This window comes from Staurois parvus, unplaced genomic scaffold (genome assembly GCF_062004578.1).
Source record: "Staurois parvus isolate SC_StPar_1 unplaced genomic scaffold, SC_StPar_1.0 ptg000057l, whole genome shotgun sequence".
In the NCBI taxonomy this organism is placed as follows: Eukaryota; Metazoa; Chordata; class Amphibia; order Anura; family Ranidae; genus Staurois; species Staurois parvus.
In genome coordinates, this window is record NW_028317853.1 from 932,774 (window position 1) to 953,579 (window position 20,806).

General features: G+C 39.6%; 1 long non-coding RNA gene across 3 annotated transcripts in view; it reads right to left on the minus strand.

Annotated features, from left to right (window-relative positions):
- LOC149469922 (uncharacterized) overlaps window positions 1–20,806 on the minus strand; it is a 69,290-nt gene that overhangs the window by 30,503 nt on the left and 17,981 nt on the right. Inside the window, exons 3-4 of one of the 3 annotated variants that reach the window (XR_016311467.1) lie at window positions 20,459–20,564; window positions 15,202–15,350 (exon numbers count right to left, since the gene is read on the minus strand). This is a non-coding gene — a long non-coding RNA (uncharacterized LOC149469922). Of the gene's footprint in view, window positions 1–15,201; window positions 15,351–15,840; window positions 19,221–20,458; window positions 20,565–20,806 lie in introns of those variants that run through there. The other 2 variants (XR_016311465.1, XR_016311466.1) reach the window with 2 other exon arrangements.

Consider the following 20,806-nt stretch of genomic DNA (forward strand, 5'->3'; position numbering starts at 1 on the left):
TCCAGTTGAGTTTTGTTTTTCAAATTATATTCTTTTGTGCAGAATATAATTATATACTTACTGAAACCAAAAATGGAATCAGTGTGCTTAAATCTAGTTTGTCCTTCAATTGGATAAGGGGTGCGACTTCTTATTCTATTTCATTTTCACATCTACAGATTTTGTTTTAGCTCCTAGACGAGTCTAGCTACATTGTAGCGCCACAAAAAAAGGAATCCCACAGTGCAATATTGCAAAATACTATAGAAAATCCAAAAGCACAAAGAATTCTTTTTACAAACCAGAAAAACTATGCCTTCACTGAACATTAGAAATAGAAAGGTAAAAATTATTAACAAAAAAAATGTCTCAGTCTGTGCAAAAACATGTCGTTATGTAAAAAAACAGCTGTTAGAACGCATCAGAATATAAAAAGTGTTCAGAAAGTGAAAGAACACAAGTGAAAGTGCCCTGTGTGATTACTATATGACAGATGGCCTTTATGCCCATTGGAAATTTCAGGAGCTGGTGGTCAAAGGATACCCAACTCATTGATATTTAAACATATGAAAGGTCACTACTTGTGTTTCTATTCAACTACAGAAGGCTTAATCTTCTCATCAGTCACTTTTGTTCAGGCAATACACACTTAAAGTGGTTCTAAAGGCAGCACATTTTTTTACCTTAATGCTTTCCATGCATTAAGGTAAAAAATGCCCCATGGGTTATATCACCCCCTCACCTCCTTAAAATGCATACCTAAGTCCTATCTTGATCCAACGCTGTACCCAAGTGCAGCAGCACTGCTCTCTCTTCCTCACCTTGCAAGACTCAGTGAGAGCAGTGGGAGCCATTGGTTCCTGCTGATGCCAATCAAATTTAGTCAGGAGGAAGTGGGGCGGGGCTGTTTGTGTCAACAGACACATACAACTTATCTTGGGAGGAAACCCACAGGTGAGCGCCCATAGGAAGCATCTTGTTGTGGTGGCACACCAAGAAGAGATGCCGAGAGCGCTGTTGGGGGACCTGAGAAGAGGAGGCCACAGAGAAGGTAAAGTGTAACACCTTTATTAATATTTTTTTTTTGTTCCATAATATTTTTAATGACAGTTTTTAGCAAAATACAAGGTAAAGAAAAAAAGAAACATACACCTGGCAAACATATAGGTAAGCATACAGTCCAAGAAAAATCATACCATATCTTCTACTTCTGGACCAGCCAGGGCCAGAGGAAGATACAGTATATCTACATGATTATTATTTTAATAAAAAAATTAAAGCTTTACAATCACTTTAAACATTTACATATTCTGAATAGGTGGCAAAAACACTTTATAACAACCCCCCACTTTCCTCTATAGCTATAAGCAGTGTAGAGAAACTCATCTTCAAAGTTTACAACAAAGGCACTGAAATAACTGCTCTTTCCTGGTTACAGTTTGTTTTGTATTGTGTCTGTCCCTTTGAAGGGATTTCCCTTCACTTCCGGTCTCAGATACATTTCCTATGACTTTCTGTGTTGGTGACAATGCTCACCAAAACAAATAGAAAGGATGAATCTACCTAGTGGGGACACCATCAGCAATAAAAACTTATTGGAGAAATGAGTTGGTGGATTCCACAATCCTAGAAAGGGTTCTAGGGGTAGTGAAAGATAGTTAACAACTTCAACTGCCTTGTGGTGTGCTGCATTGCTAAAAATAGTGCATGCACTTTTTGCTGTGTTAGGCAGCTTAACTTTGGGAAACTTAAATATTGTCTCTTGCAGTAGGGCTGCACCTGCTAATGGGTCTAATTGCTTGTTTAGGTCTAGGGGACATAGAAATGTTCTACTTACTCTATCCTCCTTTGTGCATGTTGGCAGGTATAGTGTCCCTTTTATCTATAGCCCCTCAGGTGGTGATGTAGTGAGAGGAGTTACTCATTTATCTGCCAGCTATGGGTGGGGCCCATGGAGTATGGGGAGCAGGACACCCTTAATTAAAAAGATGCAGCGCCCTGTTGTGAGGAGAGAGAGAAAAAGACCACTGCAGGGCTGGACTGCCAGGATGACCAGAGGGGGACACATTGGGATTGGGTAGAGAATCCTTGCCACCCCTGACCTTCGTCTAGCAGGTCCTGTGGCTTGGTTTAGGATGGCCTTGAGGCCAAAGTGGAGCACCATATGTTTGAAGAAACACCCTAAATGTGAGTCACCAGTGGGAAGACTCTTGTAACATCTAGGAGTGGCTGCAATGATCCTGTGCCTTTTCCAAGTGTTGTGCACTAAAGGGACTACTGCCAGGAAGTCATGTCATTGAGGTATAATATTCTGCACTACAGACTACTGTCAGGAAGTTGTGATAATGTTGTGTTTGTATTCCAGTGTGACTATCTGAACAGTTTGTAGTAAAGCATTGAAAATGCTTTTAGACTGGACATTCTCTATTCCAAGTAACAGGCCTCAGTCCAGGAATATGTGAGAAGTCAGGCCCAAGGCCAGGAATATGTGAGAAGTCAGGCCTCAGGCCAGGAGAGTGTGACAAAATATGGTGGAGAATCTCCAAAATGACAGGTGATTATCCCATCCAAGAAGAAGCAGGGCGGGTCCACAGTCAGCTTGGCGGGAGACATGTGCACACTGAAAACTTTATTTTCCTTTAGTTTCAGATGCAATTGTTCATTGAAGAATTTTGTTTTGTCATATTCATCATGTTGACCCGAGTAATTTTCTGAATTTTATTTCATATCTTGGGCATTAGATTCATATATTTGTTGGTCTGGGTGGCTTTGAAATATGTTGCAATGTTTCCAGCAGATTGCTATATATATATATATATATATATATATATATATATATATATATATATATATAAAATGTTTTTTTTTTTACAATATACTATAGATTCAGATTTCAATCGGAAGGGTTCGATTATTTTCAGACACTAGTCCAACCCACCAAGAGAAATGGCATGAGCTGATTAGACAATATCAGCCGGTGTCATGTGCATCTGAATTAACAAATGCAACAAAATTTGTATCTGTTAGTTATCTGAAATATCAAACAAATGTGAAAATGTAATTAATTTCCCCATGGGTTTGAACTACTATCGCATCATGTGATGTCATCCAAATTAAACAAATGCATTTGTTACTACGTCCATTCGGAGATTACATCCAAAAACAAAATTTTACTCTGAAAAACTAATCAAAACAAAACGTACATGTCTAGTGGGAGCAGCCGCCCAATAGGGGACCCGAACATGCTGATAGACTGATCCTTACACTGTCCTGAAATTCTGACTTCATCAAAACCAAAGCAGGGTCCATAGTACTGCACATGATGATGCCGATGGACTGCTGGAACATGGGGGAGCAACATCTGCCAGAAGAGTGGAGGACCAGGTAAAATAAAGTGCAATAACTCTCCCCTAGACTAAATGAGCAGTCAACCCTTGCAGTTCAATAGCAGCCCCGATACAAGGGAGAATGCTTCAGTTTCCTGGATTTAAGACAATGCACATTAACGTGCAGCATAATGCATGTACACCCTATTACACCCAAACCCACCAACATGGTACACCCACACGCCCAGCATTGGTCATTGGGCTACACAGAGAAGTAATAAAGAACACAGTGGTTGGTGTACTGAGCACCTCAAGTTTTGGACTGCAGACATTTCTTCCTTCTAAGCAAATGACAAAGGCATAGATTCTTAGAAGGCAACACTTAAAAACCTAGGAAAGCAAGGCTAGTGAAACTATTAATTCTAATAATAAAAACGGGTGAAAAACTGTTATGTCATATACGACGAAAAGTATTATAAGTGTCGCCAACTGCCATTGTGAGAGTATATTGGGCTTGACAATAAGGTGTCCAAGCAGGAAAGATGATTCCCCTGTTTCACTCAGGAACATGGGAAATATTTACCTTCAATAACAAGCCTTATTGTGCTGAGAAACCATCTCCGCCTGATGAAAAAATCAAGATTTCTATTCCAAACAGACATATTAAAATGGAAATGAGACATTCGGCTCGGCCGCTGTGAGGCACAGCAGTGTTGTACTGTTTTCCCGTTTACACATTCATCTGAATTGCCCAGGCATGTCATCTAGAAGGCATACCTCAGTTATGTATCAAATAGCCATTAATTATGTGCTTAATTGATCCTTGCCTAATGAAAACATAAAGAGTTAGTTGTTCTGCATTTGTCACCAGGCACTTAGAGCTGTCTCATTTCCTTGCTATCCCACTGTCAAGGCTGTCCCAGTCATTGTGCGTAATCTGATAACACGCTTTATGATGGTGTTAGTCTGTGATGGTAAGCAGGAAGGTGCAACTTCACCTTTGTATCTTCCTGTGGTACCGACACATCCTGCTCTTTGTGCAACTTTAACTCATAAAACATTTTCTGAGGGGAATTTTCAGGAAGTTAAGCTCACTTTCTGTTTTTCATTAGCTACATACTTGTGCAATGTTTGGTCTAACGTGCGCTTATTGTCAGAAGAAGGAATCTTAAAGCGGAGTTCCACCCAAAAGTGGATGCTCCGCTAGTTTGGCTCTGCCCCCCCTCCAATGCCATATTTGGCACCTTTTGGGGGGGAGCAGATACCTGGTTTTGACAGGTACCCGCTCCCACTTCAGCCCCCTCCTCCCTCCCGAAGTCTCCTGGGAACTTTCACAGGTCTCAAAAGTCTGCCGGACCAATCAGGAGGTGCAGCACGACTCAAGCATGCTCAGTGGGCACCAGGCTGTGAAGCCACAAGCTGTCACAGCCTGGTGCCCACAGTTGAGATGCCGGCGCTGTGGAGAAGAGAAGGGACAGCATGGGTGAGTACATCGCTGGACTCCGGGACAGGTATGTGTATGTTCATTAAAAGTCGGCAGCTACAGTTTTTGTAGGTGCTGACTTTTAATAAACACAAAAATGGCTGGAACTCCGCTTTAAAGGCTTCCTACATTCAATCAAAAGTGTCCCTTGTGTTGGTGGTTGCTGTCTAAGGTCCCTTTCACACATTGTGGAACCTGCTTTGCTCAGCAGGGTATCTGTCTACTGATCCCTTGCAGAGCTCTATGGACCAGCAGGTATAAATGGAAGAGGGCGACGGATCCCCTTCTGTTTTTTTTTTTTCTTTGTTTTTTTTTTTAGCAGACTGGATCAGATTGAGGGTAGGCAGGCACAAATGGACGCAAGTTTGTTTACACCCGCCTGTCCATAGAGCTGCATGGACCTTATGATCAGGTCTGCCTGAAAACTGGCAGGTGGGCCTGATTAGATCACCCGTGTGAAAGGGGCCTACAGCTGTAAAGCTGGGCATAGATCAATATTTTCTTTTTTTGATCAGCCAGCCAGCTGATCAAAAAAAAAAAACTGATTTCCCCCCCACACAATCAAGGTGAAAGAGGGAATCCTCCCCACTGCACTATTTTATTCTGACAGCAGAGATTTACAGCGGAACGTACAGCATTGTCAGATTACACTGATAAAATGCTGCAGCCATTTGGCTGCATGCACTGATTGAGTGGAAATTTTCCAATATTCCTTCATTCTAAGGAAGCTGATTGTTAGATCGACTTGTCTCTAGAAACAAGCATAGATGGCTCAAAATTCAGCCGGTCCCTGCTGAACCTGCCAAATGTCAAGCCATCTTTGGCCAACTTTAGGCTGCCCATAGATGGGACTTTTTTTTATCTTTGAGTGGGCTCTCCTTTCCACACAAGCAAGGTGGACACAGTAGGACTCCTCTGCTATAAGAATACACTGATCAGCGCTGCAGCAGATTGGCTGCAGCTTTTGATCAAATTAAAACTTTCCAACATTCAGCCATGAATAGATCGAAATTTGTCTGGTCCCTGCTGAGCCAGTTGAATTTTGATCCACCTATGACCAGTTTTAGTTAAAATCCCCCCCCCCCCCCCACAGGACCTGTAGACCTTTAATAGGCACCTATCAAGAGTGCTGGCTTTCTGCACCCTTTCCGCTCTGTCCTCCATTCATAGAAGCTATATTATAGGTTCCATAAATGAAAAGCACTCTCTTGGAAAGGAGGACAGTGGGATAAATGAAAGGTCCACCTCCTACATTCATTGGGCACTTTTCATTGATGGGAGCTATAGTTCAGCTTATATGAATGGAGGAGGGGATATAGTCAGCACTCTAGACAAGTGCCTGTGACAGGTCCAACAGCAGTAAGGAAGACAAAAAAATATTAAGTAATAAAATATGAAATACAGTAGAAAGCAGAGCTGGAAGCCAACTTAACATCAGCAACTTGGGATCTTATCCAAACCATCCAGGTTGTAATATGTGGAATTTGGACCTTATGTTGCAGTCAGTAAAAGAAATACCAAATAACCAAATTAAACCACAGGACATATGTTAGAGAAGAGCAATCAGAGGATGTGGAAGAATCTGTATAGAGTATACTGTATATGTAAAGCACATTGATCTCTGTGCAAGTCAACAAGCTGATCCACAAAGAGACAATAGGACATTGTTCAATCTATACATATAGGTGAGTGGCTATTTACACCATGGCATCTTCCATGTTTGGTCTGTATTGAAAAGAAATTGCAAGCATAAAGTAAATATGTGTACACTAGGTATTTTGGAACTGTCACCACATTTGAAGTCTCATCTAAAAAAGTGAAAGAAAGAAAAATTAAAAGGAGGGCTCACAGTCACCAGTTCAGATCCAGTCATATTTTTATTTTTTTTTTTTAGAATTTGAAAAAAATTGGACTAGGTTCCTTTTCTCTTTTTATGTACAGGCCTCTTTACATTGCTTGGAGCTAGTGCATACCAACCTGAAATGTACAGTTTAATCCTAATAACTTTTTAAAATTCAGTGTTTCCATTGAATATATTTTGTACTCATAATAATATCGAAATTAATTAAGATAGTTATTATTATTATTATACAGTATTTATATAGCGCCAAAGGGTATGCTCAGCGCTGTACAGTAGCAAGGGGGGCAGTTATTGTTTAGTTGGTGTCATATTTATATACTGTATATTTTTAATACATTTGTCTGAAGAATGATGAATGAACTGTGTGTTCTTTGAATGGACAAGGGACTGTGACATGTTCACCTGCCCTCCTCCACCCTCACCCATTCACAGAACACCTTGTATTCTGTGAAAAGCATACAAGAAGTTTTGTAAATGGACGAAGTGGCGAGCACAAGACCCATCTCATCAATGTACTAATGCTGGAACTGTGAGTCTCAGCACCAAACGTTTGTCTACAGGCTGATTGAAACTGTTTAAACCTACGTAGGAGCATACACACATGGGACACCTATCATTGGAAGTAGGGCTTTTTTTCTAAGATAACAGGTGCAAGTACTCTACTCTTCCGAGTCATCTCTTGTCTCCACCCCCTACCCACCTCCAAGTACCTTCTGTTGGTTCCCCCCCTAATTACTTCCCAATACTGCCCCTTTTAAAGACTACAGAACCAATAATCCTTTTGTAGTGCTAATTATTTTGTTTGGAATTTCAGCAAAAACAGGCCTCCCCACCAGCAACAGTAGATCCTCCAGCAGCCACATCAATAGACCCTCCAGCAGCCAGAGCCAGCAACAATAGACCACTCCCTCAACAATCTCCTAGATTGTAAGCTCGAAAGAGCAGGGCCCTCGAACCCCTCGTGTATTGTATTGTTACTGTCTTGTCTCATGTTCTGTCCCCCTTGCTATTGTACAGCGCTGAGCAAACCCTTTGGCGCTATATAAATATTGTATAATAATAATAATATATCCATCCCAGCAACGACATATTCCTCATCAGCAACAATAGACCCCCCACAACAATAGATCACACACTGATAATATATACCCTAGCAGCCAGCAACAATAGATCCTCTAGTACACCCCAGTACACCTTGACAATACATACATTCAGTGTTGGAGGTGCTGAGACTGCGTACCTTTGCATTCCTGCTGAAAAAATCCCTGATTAGTAGTAATTTTTACAAAGCAAATATCTACAAATATTTTTTTCCTGCAGTTCAGCTTTAAGTCACTGACCCAAATGAGGAGGCTGAGAGATAAATATGACTTCCCTTGAAATTGGACCTTGAAAAACAAGTTAGCTATGACAGCTACCATATTTCTAGCCACTTCACTTTTAATGAGGTAATTAAAAAGAAAATGGGTCCCACCACAGGCTCATGTCATAATGTGCTAGTACGCACTGCAATATGCACATTATGACAGACTTGCCTAACAAGCGGATTCCTCCAGCGGCGCAGTTACCATTCAGAGGGAATTCATCTTCACCCGGTCTTCCTTCCAGGTTCGCAGGCTCAGGTTATTTGAGTGTCTGAGCCGCGATGATGTCACTCTTGTGCATGTGAGCAGCAATCACGTCTGAGGCCCAGCTCCATTGATGGATGGCATGCCATCCATTGAGAGCGCAGTGCACATGCACCAATGACATCACCAGCTGCTACGCATGAAAATATCTTACCTACAGGTAAGTTTTTTTTATAGGCTTACCTGTAGGTACAAGTTAAACCTAGGAGTTTACTACCACTTTCACCACTTCCCATCCAGCAATGTACTGGTATGTCACTGGATTGGAAGGGTGATATCTTGGCCATTGCTGTAGCTGTGTGGATGCTCCTGCATAGGTTTAACCAGTTTCAATCAGCCTGTACACAAACTTTTGGTGAAAAACCACTGCGCGAATACCGTGTGACATAAATATAACACCCACCATTTTATTCTCTAGGGCCTCTGCTAAAAATATACAATATATACTGTGGGTGAAGGATTATAACTTTTTTTTTTTTTTTTAATGGTTGAACTGGATGAACTTTTGTCTTTTTTCAGCCAGACTAACTATGTAACCATATATTGTTTAACCTCCCTGGAGGAATTCCCAAGTGGTAACCCTGAGCTACACTCGGGAACACCCTGCAGCGCTGCTCCAGGATCTTCTCTGCACTTACCTTGTCCTGCGCTCCCGCGATGTCCCTCCTGCAGTGTCCCCTGTAATGTCCTCTGGCCGATGCCGGCATCTGTCTTCCGGGTTCCGTTCCCTGCGATGTCAGGACATACGGGGATGGAACTGGCGGGAAATTTGAAAATTGTAGAAGTGACATTCACTAAATTCACTAAAATCCCATAGTAAAACATTACTGTATCAAACCATTTCACATTCATTTTGTCCCGAGTGCTTTGTCCTGTGCCCTGCCTGCATTTTACTGTTCTTTCTGCCTTGAAACTGAGAAAAGTCCATGGTGTCCAAAAAGCGTCCCTTTAGGTCAAAAGCGGTTTTAGACCAGCTAGAGAACAGCGATAGTAAATCAGAACCACTTGCAGAATTGAGTGATAATGATTCGTGGGGAAATTCGTCATCAGACACTGAAAACGATTTTGCGACTTTGCTCAGTGATGTGCGAACTTGGCGCTATATTTCAAATTTCTGTGTTTTTGGTTTGATTATATTATTGAAATTTATTATTATTATTATTATATTATTTTTTATGATTATTTATTAAATTATAAGTTATGATTTCGTGTTCCAAATTTTAACATACCCGGAATGTTTACTTAACTCTTGTTCGGACAGATTTCAGTGAGTTATTCCTAAAAATTACAGGCCTACAATAAAAAAAGACATATTTCCATGCAAAAAAATTTACCGCTTTGAGCACAAAAATATGGACATAATCAGACCGCTAGGGAGGTTAATAATGTAAGTGTTTTTTTAGCAAAAAACATTATGATTTTTTTACATACTAAATAAATAAATGTAGGAGAGGAATGTCGGAACTGGCCCGGACTGGAAGTGGTTAACAAAAACTGTTGGCTAGCCACTGAAATAATTTTTCTGCCACATCTGTGCCTGTCTGGCATACTACTTACATAATACAGAATACACCACTCTGCCCTCCTATTAGCTCAAATAAATAATGATTTTCTGTTTGAAGTAATAACCATTTCTTAAGGGTAGCATTCAAAAGTAAAATACTGATATACTGTATTAGCATTAAGTAGGACGTAAATAATAAAAAATCAAATAATATGATGGTAAAATGTGGCAACCATGAAAGCATATCAAGTGGAGATAACTGCACTATTGATGGCACAGGCAATTATAAATGTAAAGATTGTTGTAAAAGATTGTATGCATGAAGGTGAAAAATCTTCTGTGTGCAGCAGTCCCCTCTAATACTTACCTGAGCCCCATCCTGATCCAGCGATGTCCACGAGAGCCTTGGTTCTTCGGGGGCTCTCACACCTGATTGGCTAAGGCAGCAGTGGGAGCTATTGGCTACTGCTGCTGTCAACCACAGCCATTGAGCCAATCAGGAAGGGAGTGGGCAGTGCCAAGCAGCAACTCTGTGTGTGAATGGACACACAGAGCCACGGCTCTGAAGCATGCATGTTTGGGTGCCCCCATACCAAACGTTTGCTATGGGGGAACCCGTCAGGAAGGAGGGGCCAGGAGCGCCAGTGGAGGACCCAAGAAGAGAAGGATCCGGGATGCTCTGTGCAAAACCACTGCACAGAGCAGGTAAGTATGACACATTTAAAAAAAAAAAAAAAAAATCAAGACTTTGGTTTCACCTTATAAGTTTTGGATGGCGTAATATTGGGTTAAATAGTCTTTTTATTTCTGCCTGCATTTTGGTGAGCACTAAGCATAAATTCTTCATAGGGAACCTGTTGATGTGACAACTCTCTAACAACTCCTGTTACTTTGGAGAACTTTTCTTTTATGGCCTTGATGTCCTCCAGGATTGGAAGGTGTGGGAAATGTCACCATTGTGACACAGGATGCCAAAAATACAACTCTTTTAACTCTTACCTACACTAGTAGAAAATGTTTTAAAAAGAGTTGTCATTTACATACAATAATAGCCTTACCTACTACTATTATTGCTCACATTGTGTAAACACTTGGTATAGCATTAGGTAGCCTCATTGATCATTATCAGCTGATAGCTCAAGGACTAAAATTAAAGCAGTGTCACACTCCAGACAATTCACAACCCATAGTTAATTAATGTTCCTGATAATTGATATATTTGTGTTATAAATTACATAATAATACTTTGTTGAATTTGTAAAAAAAAATATACACTAACAGTCAAATGTTTTAGAAATTTAAACAGTTCAAGAACAGTGAACAACCTAAAATTGTACAAAAGTAAGTGGTAAACTGCCAGATGTGAACAAAAGTTTAGGCTAACAAAAATTGAAAAATAATGTAGATTTTAGAGTTATACAAAAAGGCCTTTATCAGGGAATAAGTAATGGGTTAACAATTTATAGTTGCTCTGCAGCAATGTAAGTAAAGTAAGCCTTGAATTTTATGCTAACAGTACCTACAGTTATCCCAACATTTGTTGAGTACTTGCAAGCAGGGGTGTATTTACCACAAGGCATTTGCCTAGGGCAGCATTTTTCAGGGGGGCAGCACCGCTCCCTAGAAGAAGGGACAGAAGAAGGGACACATGCGGCATGGGGACCAGGTGGGATCAGAGAGAGGCTGCGGGCTGCTTGCGGTATATGCAGAGCCTGACTCTCATTCCAGGGGATGTCTGGAGCTGTGAAGGTGTCTCTCTCTCTCTCACTGGGGGAGGGTCAAGGGGGAGGGGGCGGTTTGTTGGTTGGTGTCAGACTCTCTCCATGAGGGGGCTCGGCCGATTTTTGTGTCGCCTAGGGGGCAGCACAAAACCTGCATACACCACTGCTTGCAAGCTCTCTGTCTGTATAAAAGCAGTGTTGAAACACCCTCTGAAGCAATATTTGTACAGTATTGTACTGCAGGAAGTAGTATATTGCTCTCAAATTGGCGAGAACAAGGCAATTAACAAAGATAGAAAGACAGCCTAATATAACCCTCAAAAGTGTAGGTCTTCCCTTTACAGAAAATTACACAGAAAGCCAAGTTGTTAGTGAGTTCTGATTCCTACACCTTCAAAAGGCACTTGGAAACCAAAGGAAACGCTGACAGGAAAAGGTCTGGTAGGCCCAAAGCCACAACAGAATCAGAAGACAAGTTTCTGACAGGCAACAGCTTGCATGACAGGTGGCTCACAAGACAACAGCTTCAAACACAGCTTAACACTGATCGAAGTAAACAAGGCTCAGTTTCAACTGTGAAGAGAAGACTTTGAGATGCAGGTTTGACAGGTTGAGTTTCTGTAAGAAAGCCAGTGTTACGATGGCAAAATAAGAAAAAGAGGCTTGCCTGGGCCATGAAGCACCACCAGTGGACTACTAAAGACTGGAAGAAGGCCTTATGGACCAATTAACCAAAATTTAGATCTTTGGTTCATAATGTAGGATTTTTTTATGCTGTTGAGCAGGTGAAAGGATGGTTCCTCAGTGTGTGACACCAAACATGGCAGAGAAAGCATGATGGTCTGGGGCTCTTCTGCTGAATCCAGAGTAAGTGACTTGCACAGAGTGAGTGGTACCCTGAACTTAAACTACCACAGCATTTTGCAACGCCATGCAATACCCTCTGGTATTGGTCAGGGGTTCTTCCTACAGGAAGATGAAAACCCAAAACATACTTCCAGGCTTTGTCAGAAGTAGACCGTTCAGTTCAGAACTAGACATACAAAAGAACAAGACAGTAGGCTTCAAATCATGTAATGGCCAGCACAATCTCCAGACTTAGACCTCTTTCACACAGGCGTTCCATATGTCCGTTTTTCATCTGTCCGTTTATAGATGGAAAACGGGCCCCCACGTATTTCTATGGACTTGCGGATGTAAACGGAATATCTTTTTACATCCGTTAATGTCCGCATCCGTTAACATCCATTTTTTGGAACGGAAGAAAACCCTATTTTTCTTCCAAAAAAAACAGAAGAGACAAAAAACGGATGTCAATGGACATAAAAGGACCAAAAACAGATGAACATGGACAAACTGATGAAAAATGGATGTAAACCAATGTAAACGGATGAAAAACGGATGAAAAAACTGATGTAAACAGATGAAAATACGGATGTAAACTCATCCGTTTTTTCTTTGAAAAAACGTGACTGAGCTGAAGAAAAAAAACAGAACGCCTGTTTGAAAGGACCCTTAAACACCATCGAGCTGGGTTGAGATGAATTGGACAGAACAGTGAAAGCAAAGCAACCTACAAGTGCAACACATTTGTAGTAACTTCTGCAACAGTGTTGGGAAGAACTATCCAAACAAATATTTGATTTCCGTTGTAGAAAGAATGCCACGAGTGTGCTTGGCTGTTATATCTGCAAAGGGTGGCTACGTTGATGAGTCAAACATTTAGATTACTATTCCATGATGTCCAATTGTTTATGTGTTCTATGCTTTATTTTCAGAGTATATTGGGACATTCAACTGTGTAAAACACACACACACACACACACGATAAATGAGTACACCCCAACAGATTTGTCAGAAAACCTTTACTGTACTTTCAGAATCAACATTTTCTATGAGGCACTATACTACAAAATACTCCCACAAATGCGGGCCATCGCAAACAAGATTTGTTCATTTGTACACATAAAGTATTTTTCCTGACAAATTTAGTCAAGACCATGTTGCAAAAATGAATACACCCCGATGAAAGTCTTAAGAGCAAAGCTAAATTTTAGACAACAAAATCCTAATTAAAAAGAATTCATCTAAAGGTGAGTCTAATTATTCATTAAACTTGTCCAGCAGACAGGTGACTATAAAAGGGCGATACTTAAAGAAAACCCCTTCCCAATTCATGCTGCCAGCAATGGCACCACATGGAAGCGAAACGTTGCAAGGCCTGAGAAAGAACATAGTTTCTTTACACAAGAAATGTTAAGGCTACAAGAAGATCAACAAAGCTTTATTTATCAGTCAGCATACTGTAGCAAAAGTGATACAAAAATGTAACAAAGATGGAACTGCAACCATCTCACAGAGACGCCCAGGCTGTCCACAGAAGTTAACACCTTGACAGGAGCATCTTCTGATAAGAAGGATTGAAGAAAATCTTTATGCATATTCACTGCAGTTAGCTAAAGAAGTAGAAAGCCAAACTGGAGTTATTGTAAGCTCTCCTAGATTGTAAGCTCGAAAGAGCAGGGCCCTCAATCCCCTCATGTTTTGCATTGTATTGGTATTGTTCTGTCACATGTTCTGTCCCCCTTTGTAATGTACAGCGCTGAGTGAACTATTGGCGCTTTATAAATACTGTATAATAATATAATAATGGTTTCCCTTGACGCAATACAGCATACACTGCAGAGGAATGGCATGCATGGGTGTCGTTGACGAAGGAAGCCTCTCCTAAAGCCCATGCAAAAAAAGCCTGCCTAGAATTTGCCAGGGCCCATGCTGAAAAATACTACTGGGACTCTGTACTGTTGAGTGATGAGACCAAGGATAATGTTTTTGGAACTGATGGCTTAAAAACTGTATGGGGTCGCAAAGGTGAGGAGTACAAATAAAAATGCATGGTGCCTACAGTGAAACATGGTGGTGGCAGTGTCCTTCTGTGGGGCTGCATGAGTGCTGCTGGTGTCGGGGAGCTGCATTTCATTGATGCTATCCCGAATTCACAAATGTACTGCTCTATAATGAAAGAGAAGATGCTACCATCACTCCATGCCCTTGGTCGTCGTGCACTTTTCCAAAAAGACAATGATCCCAGACACACATCTAAGGCCACTGTTGCATTTTTAAAGAAAAAGGGTGAAAGTGATTCAGTGACCAAGTATGTCTCCTGATCTGAACCCAATCAAACACCTATGGGGAATTCTGAACAGACATGTTGAGCATCACTCTCCATCCAGCATCCAGGCTCTAATAGAGGTCGTTCTTGAAGAATGGAAAAAGATAGATGTTGCAATATAATGCCAACTTGTGTATTCCATGCTAGAAGACTTGGTGCTGTCCTTGTAAATCATGGCGTTCATACAAAATACTAGATGTAATCGTTTTTGTTGTGTATCCATTTTTGCATCAACTTATTTGAGTAAAACTGAAGATTTTGTAATCTAAGTTATATTATTAACCTTACTTTCATGTAATGAGCTAAGCAAATGTTCTATAGAATTCAGTTTTGGCAAAATTTTGGAAATTGTTCTTGTGTTCATTGAGATTCAAATCTTACTATTCATAAGGGGTGTACTCATTTATGCTGAGCAAATTGTGTGTATATATGTATATATATATATATATATATTTAGATCTCTTGCACATTGAAAATCATTTACTGACAGGTTAATCTATACAGAATGATTCAGTTAGGCCACTTACCCATACATGTTTGTGATAAACCCTACAAGACTAAGTACAGACATAGACTTGCCAAGGTCAAGATGTAAGAGGCAGTTTTCTTTAAAGGATATCTGCCCACTGGTGCATCATAATCCTGCTTGTGTGATTGACTGGTAATATGTTGTCTCCTATAACCAAAGAACAGAGAAGTAATACAGTGATGACTAGAGGAGAATCACTGGGGAGAAGTGTGTTTAATCACTAGAAAACAGGCTGCGCATATATATATATATATATACACATATACATATATATACATATACACACACACACACACACACACACACACACACACACACACACGGGGCACTGATTAACAGCGTTGCCTTGTGCTTCACATTATCTTGCCTTACTGTTGACGCTTTGTATAGCAGAATACAGTCCATTAGCAAAGTGCTATCTTTTGTAGTCATTCTGTCAGTAAACCACCACAAGCAACCATTTTCATTATGATTACAAATGTAGGTTAAATTGGTTTGTAAATGTAAATCCCCTCTAATCAAACATTCACAACCACATTCAAGAACTGCAATTAAAGCCAAACTCCAGACAATCAACTACATACAAGGGTATTAGGGGTTTTGTGCTTTTTTTGATGCGCACTGAGGGACCCAAGAATTTGTTGGTACCAAAAAAGAAAGTTTATTACAACAGAGAAATGCATACAATACAAATACAAAAAACAGTACAATTGAGCAAAAGTGACAAGCCAATGCAGAGGTGATTCATTGTTGTTAAAACAAAGTGAGTATGTATACAATGTGAGTCTGTATACAATGTGAGTATGTAAGCTTTCAAAATAGTATATACAAGGTACTATTGGATCGGCAAAGAAAAGTAGCAAGTTGACATTAAAAAAAAAGTGATCATATGATGTCAGATATGTCAACATGGATAATCAGACTGAGCCTGCTGTGCTTAAAGTCAATGATACATAAACTTCACTAAAATAAAGGAGAGATAATAGCGAGATAGTATTAAAAGACAGAGTATCTAAAAGAATATTATGAAGAAAGCAAAAGAGAGGTATGGAAGAGAAGAAAGATGAAAAGAGAGAGGGAAGAGGTAGAGAAGGGAGGAAGGGGGACCACAGAGGTCACTCAGCAATACCCTCAAAAAGGGTAGGAAGGTAAAGGACTTTGCTAACTATCAAAGTTGGATCAAATTGAAGGTGTGCTTTGAAGAAGGTAGGTAGTCTAACCATGGCTGCCATATGGAGAGAAACTTAAGGGACAGAGACTTCCACACACGCACAATAAGTTGTTTGGTTGCTATAAAAATATGTGTGATTAAAATGCAGCTACACCACAGGACATATTTTAATGGCCTGTGGAGGAGAGCACAGTAAGAAATTCACAAAATAAGGTACTTTCTAGTAGCAAAGACATTCAGTGTGGTGGCCAAGATAGGGTCGTAAAAAATTCTAGAGTGATATTCAAAATATGGGGGAGTTTTCTCTTTGCTGGCTGGACTAGTCACCTTGAACAACTAAAATGTGTAGCTGATATGCTACTAAAAGTGAAAAGTGGTAAAAAGGGGGAGGGGTTTGGGGAATGAAAACACTTGCTTGGGAAAAAGAATAAAAGAAGGGAAGGAATGGATGAGAAGAGAGGAAGAAACTCGAGTGCTTTAACCAGTAGGCCTCAGCAACCTCTATTGAGGTAGGTTATAAAGAATGCAGAGTACGGTCAACGTTCACCTGACTATTACAGTCTTTCTATGGGCTCCAAACCTTAAGGTATTAGGCATGTATGTCTTCCAAGATTGAAAAGATTGAAATTAGTTTCTCAGGCTCATGGTGCCCATGAGCCTCTGCTTTACTTCACCAACATTAATAAAGGGTTGTCTTCATGCCCAGACCAGAATTTGACAGGCGGCCAGGAACACAAACGCTACCAGTGTCCTCTGATTCTTGATAGGGATGTAATAGGTTCATGTAACTGGGCCTCCCAGGGTTTGCGAGCTAGGGATATCAAGGATGGATTGAATCATGGCATAAATCTGCATCCAGAACCAAATTGCTTTGGGACAAGGACCCAGGAATTGTTAAACAGTCATGTTAGACTGTGCCTACAGACGTTTGGGACACTGGCAAACAAAAAAGCTGTAAGCTAGACCCAATTTAATCCCTCCTCTAACCAGCATGTCTCACATTCTTGCGTGTGTCCTAGAAGGTTGGATGCCTTTTCTTCATCTCTGTTGAAAAAGTCTATTTTTTGCTAGCCTCTGCACTTCATAGAATTTCTTTGGAATAGTTGGCTAAGTTCACACTATTGTATGCCACTAATGCATGCAAAGCCACTTGTGTCCCTGACATGTGAGAGAAGCATGCTGCTCTTTAATAGATGCATGGAGGGCCATTAATTCTTAACATTCTTCACATTTTCTTGCATGCAAAACCACATGGTGCTGCAGCATCCATGCAGTGCGATTTTCAAAAAAGGTCTAGGACTTCTTTCTCAGCATTACTGTGGGTAGGGCAGCCCATTCATTTCATGGGCAGCAGATCTGTACAGGTCCCTGTAGATTTCATTTGCATGCTCCAGAATTTTAGTTTGCTGAAAATGTAGTTTTAATAAAATGGAACAAAAGGTAAAAAGCCCAATTCAATTCTCACACTTTTTCTCTGTATAGTTCTGTTCCACAAGCTTTTAGATTCCAACCAACTTTGCTTATAAATGCCTTAAAATAACCTTTTCTTTCTGTAGAATTGCACTTGCCCTTTAACACTTCAATGTTCTGTTTTGATATAGAAGAGCAACAGCCATACCCTTCAGACTTTTAGAGAGGGGTACATCTCACTAGATCTGTTAAGCTGGGTATACTAGTGGAATTTTGTACAAACATTTGTATGAAACAGAATTTTCAAATGTCATTCAAAAGTAATTCAAGATCATGTTTACATGTAACATTTGATTCAAATTCATACATTCAAGAAAAATGTTCTGTCCTACTTCTTCATATTATTTTGTCACTGGGGTCGATACCAAACTTCGATTTGACCCCACTAATGATTAGAAAAATGAACAAATGTTCTTAGAACGTTCTTACAATGATATATGTTTAATGAAACTCTGCAAGTGTGAACACAGCTTTAGATTACAAAAGCACTGGGCAGCATGCTCATACTCTGGTACTTACTGGATTACTTAATCATATCTAGACACACTTTGCTACTGCTGTAGCGGGAAAGTGGAGGCAAGACTTAGACATGGGAGGCTGGTATACTACATCTACATGGCTGCATATTTATTTCTGGGATTTCAGTTTGATTTTAGAGTAGAATTCCATCAATAGATTTTTGTTTTGTTTTGGAAACAGAAGGAATTGGTGACAGGTGTCCAAGTCAATGTTGGGAATTTAAAAAAAATGACAGTTGCTACCGCAATCATAGTTGAAGCGAAGGCTTCCAATGGGGCACCTGCTCTGAAAACGAATGTAAAAGGGTGCGATCTGATCAAAAGACTCACTTTTACCAGTCTGCTAAACAAGACAGATTTCTATAATAATATTTCAAATAACCACAGAAGTTCTTTGTCGTCACTATCAGTTCTTGTACAATGAAATTTTAGCATTTCATCTGCTTCAATGACTTCTTATATTAGAAAAAAATCAGTGAAAGAATCATCATTCTGTAATTGTTGCAAATGAATACACTGCTTAAAGATTTCATTTTAAGTCACTTCAAAGCCGTCAGCCTCATCTATTTCATCCTAGAGCTGGAATTCAGTACATTACTTTAAATCCATAACAATATGCTAGAGTAGTGCTTTTAAGAAGACAAACAATGTAAGCCTTATCCATTGTTCAAAGGGAATATTAAAGAGAATAGAAGCTGTGGGATTTAAAAAACAGTTTAATCTTAGAAAACACACAGGTCTTTGAATCCCAGGAAACTGCATCAAATTACTTTTAAAGTCTTTATATGTGCCAGTGATTGCATGCAGTAGTAAACCAGTGTTTTCCAACTCTGCGGGATCCTTGAGATAGGTGAATGACTATATTTGTAATGACAATGAAATAACTTTATGTTATTAAAGCTGAATTCAAAATCAGAAATTAAAGAGATTAGGTTGAATGGTAACAAAGGGTAAAAAAAATCTTACGAACAAAATATATGAGATTGAAAAACATTGTAGGATGTATTCAGTGTTAATTAATTAGTTTACCTAAAACCAATATGATTAATGCTGGATTAAAAAGCGATAGAGTGGAGCTTGGTAGGTTTGAGTCAATTAATTGTATCCTATGTCTTGGATATTCCAGTGATAATTAATGAATCACTTATTGTGCACTTCGGCTGTTTCAGAGCCTGCTGAACTTCACATAATCTGAAATAAATTTAAACTAGGGACTAGGTACTCTATTATAATGATCAGAACAGGCGTGAAAATCCCAGAACCTGATTATAGATCTCACAGAGTTCAGAAAGAAGGAAGAAATCATCAGGCGTTTTAAGCTACTGATCCTTTAATCGGAGTTTTCTATAATGCACTGCACTTAGATTTTAGAAAGCACCTCAGTCACTTGGAGTGTGTTTCCTAAAACTTGCGCTATGTATGTTTGCTTTGTACATCACTAAACATCAAATTTTTCTGCTTTTTTTTGTAAATGAGAGACTGCAAAAAGCGAGGTTGGTGTATATGAGAACAACTATTTTGCATCATAAACAGAATTTCTCAGATCACCTAAGACTGCATTGTGCTGATGTACTACATCTATGCCTGAATGGAAGGGGAAATGAATTATTTATCAAGTAGGCTGTGCTGCCTCTGTGTAACTCAGTGCATTGGTTACAGTTTTGGAGCATCCTTTTAACCCTTTCACCGGCAGACCACTTTTAAAAAAAATTTCTCTCACATATTAAAATACAAATTCTTGACCTGCAAATTACTTTTAATTAATAAATGGCAGCTTTTTTGGGTCACCTAATATTTGACCAACTGTTTATCAAATTTATATTTTCAGTTTTAAAAAGCACTAAAATGAATTTTAGTGCATGCAACAATACAATCACCATTTTTAGTGCAAAATGAAAAATGAGGTTGTGTTGAGTAAAAAACAAATATGTCAGTCCTGAAAACTGTGTTCATTTGTAAAACAAAAAAAAAAAAAAAAAAAAAAAGACTACTGTATCCATAAAAGCATCAATCAGTGATACTTTAATGTGTAAAAAAAAAAAAATCCCCCCAGATGATTTACAGTATGCACATTGTAAATTGTTCCAGATTTTTACCTTTTTCTGTTCAGAAGAAAAAGCGGTTTCACCATGTCCTCTCCAGACTGATTCTTGAGTGGGAGGATCTTGTTGATCAATAATCACCCATTGCATGCTCAGTGTACTGAGGAGGAAAGCGGCAGTGTCAGCATCTCTTTAGACATTGTTAAACACTAGCAATTATGTTGCCAAAACTGAAATTCCTGTTACAGGGGACTGAGAAAATCAGTGCACTAATCATACAAGCAGCAAATGACATTGCTGGGGGTATCCTGTAACACCTCCATATTGCCATATTGCATTTATTTTTTTGAAACAGGTTTAGAAATATATAGCAATTGTAGATTTAAATGAAAATGTAACTTT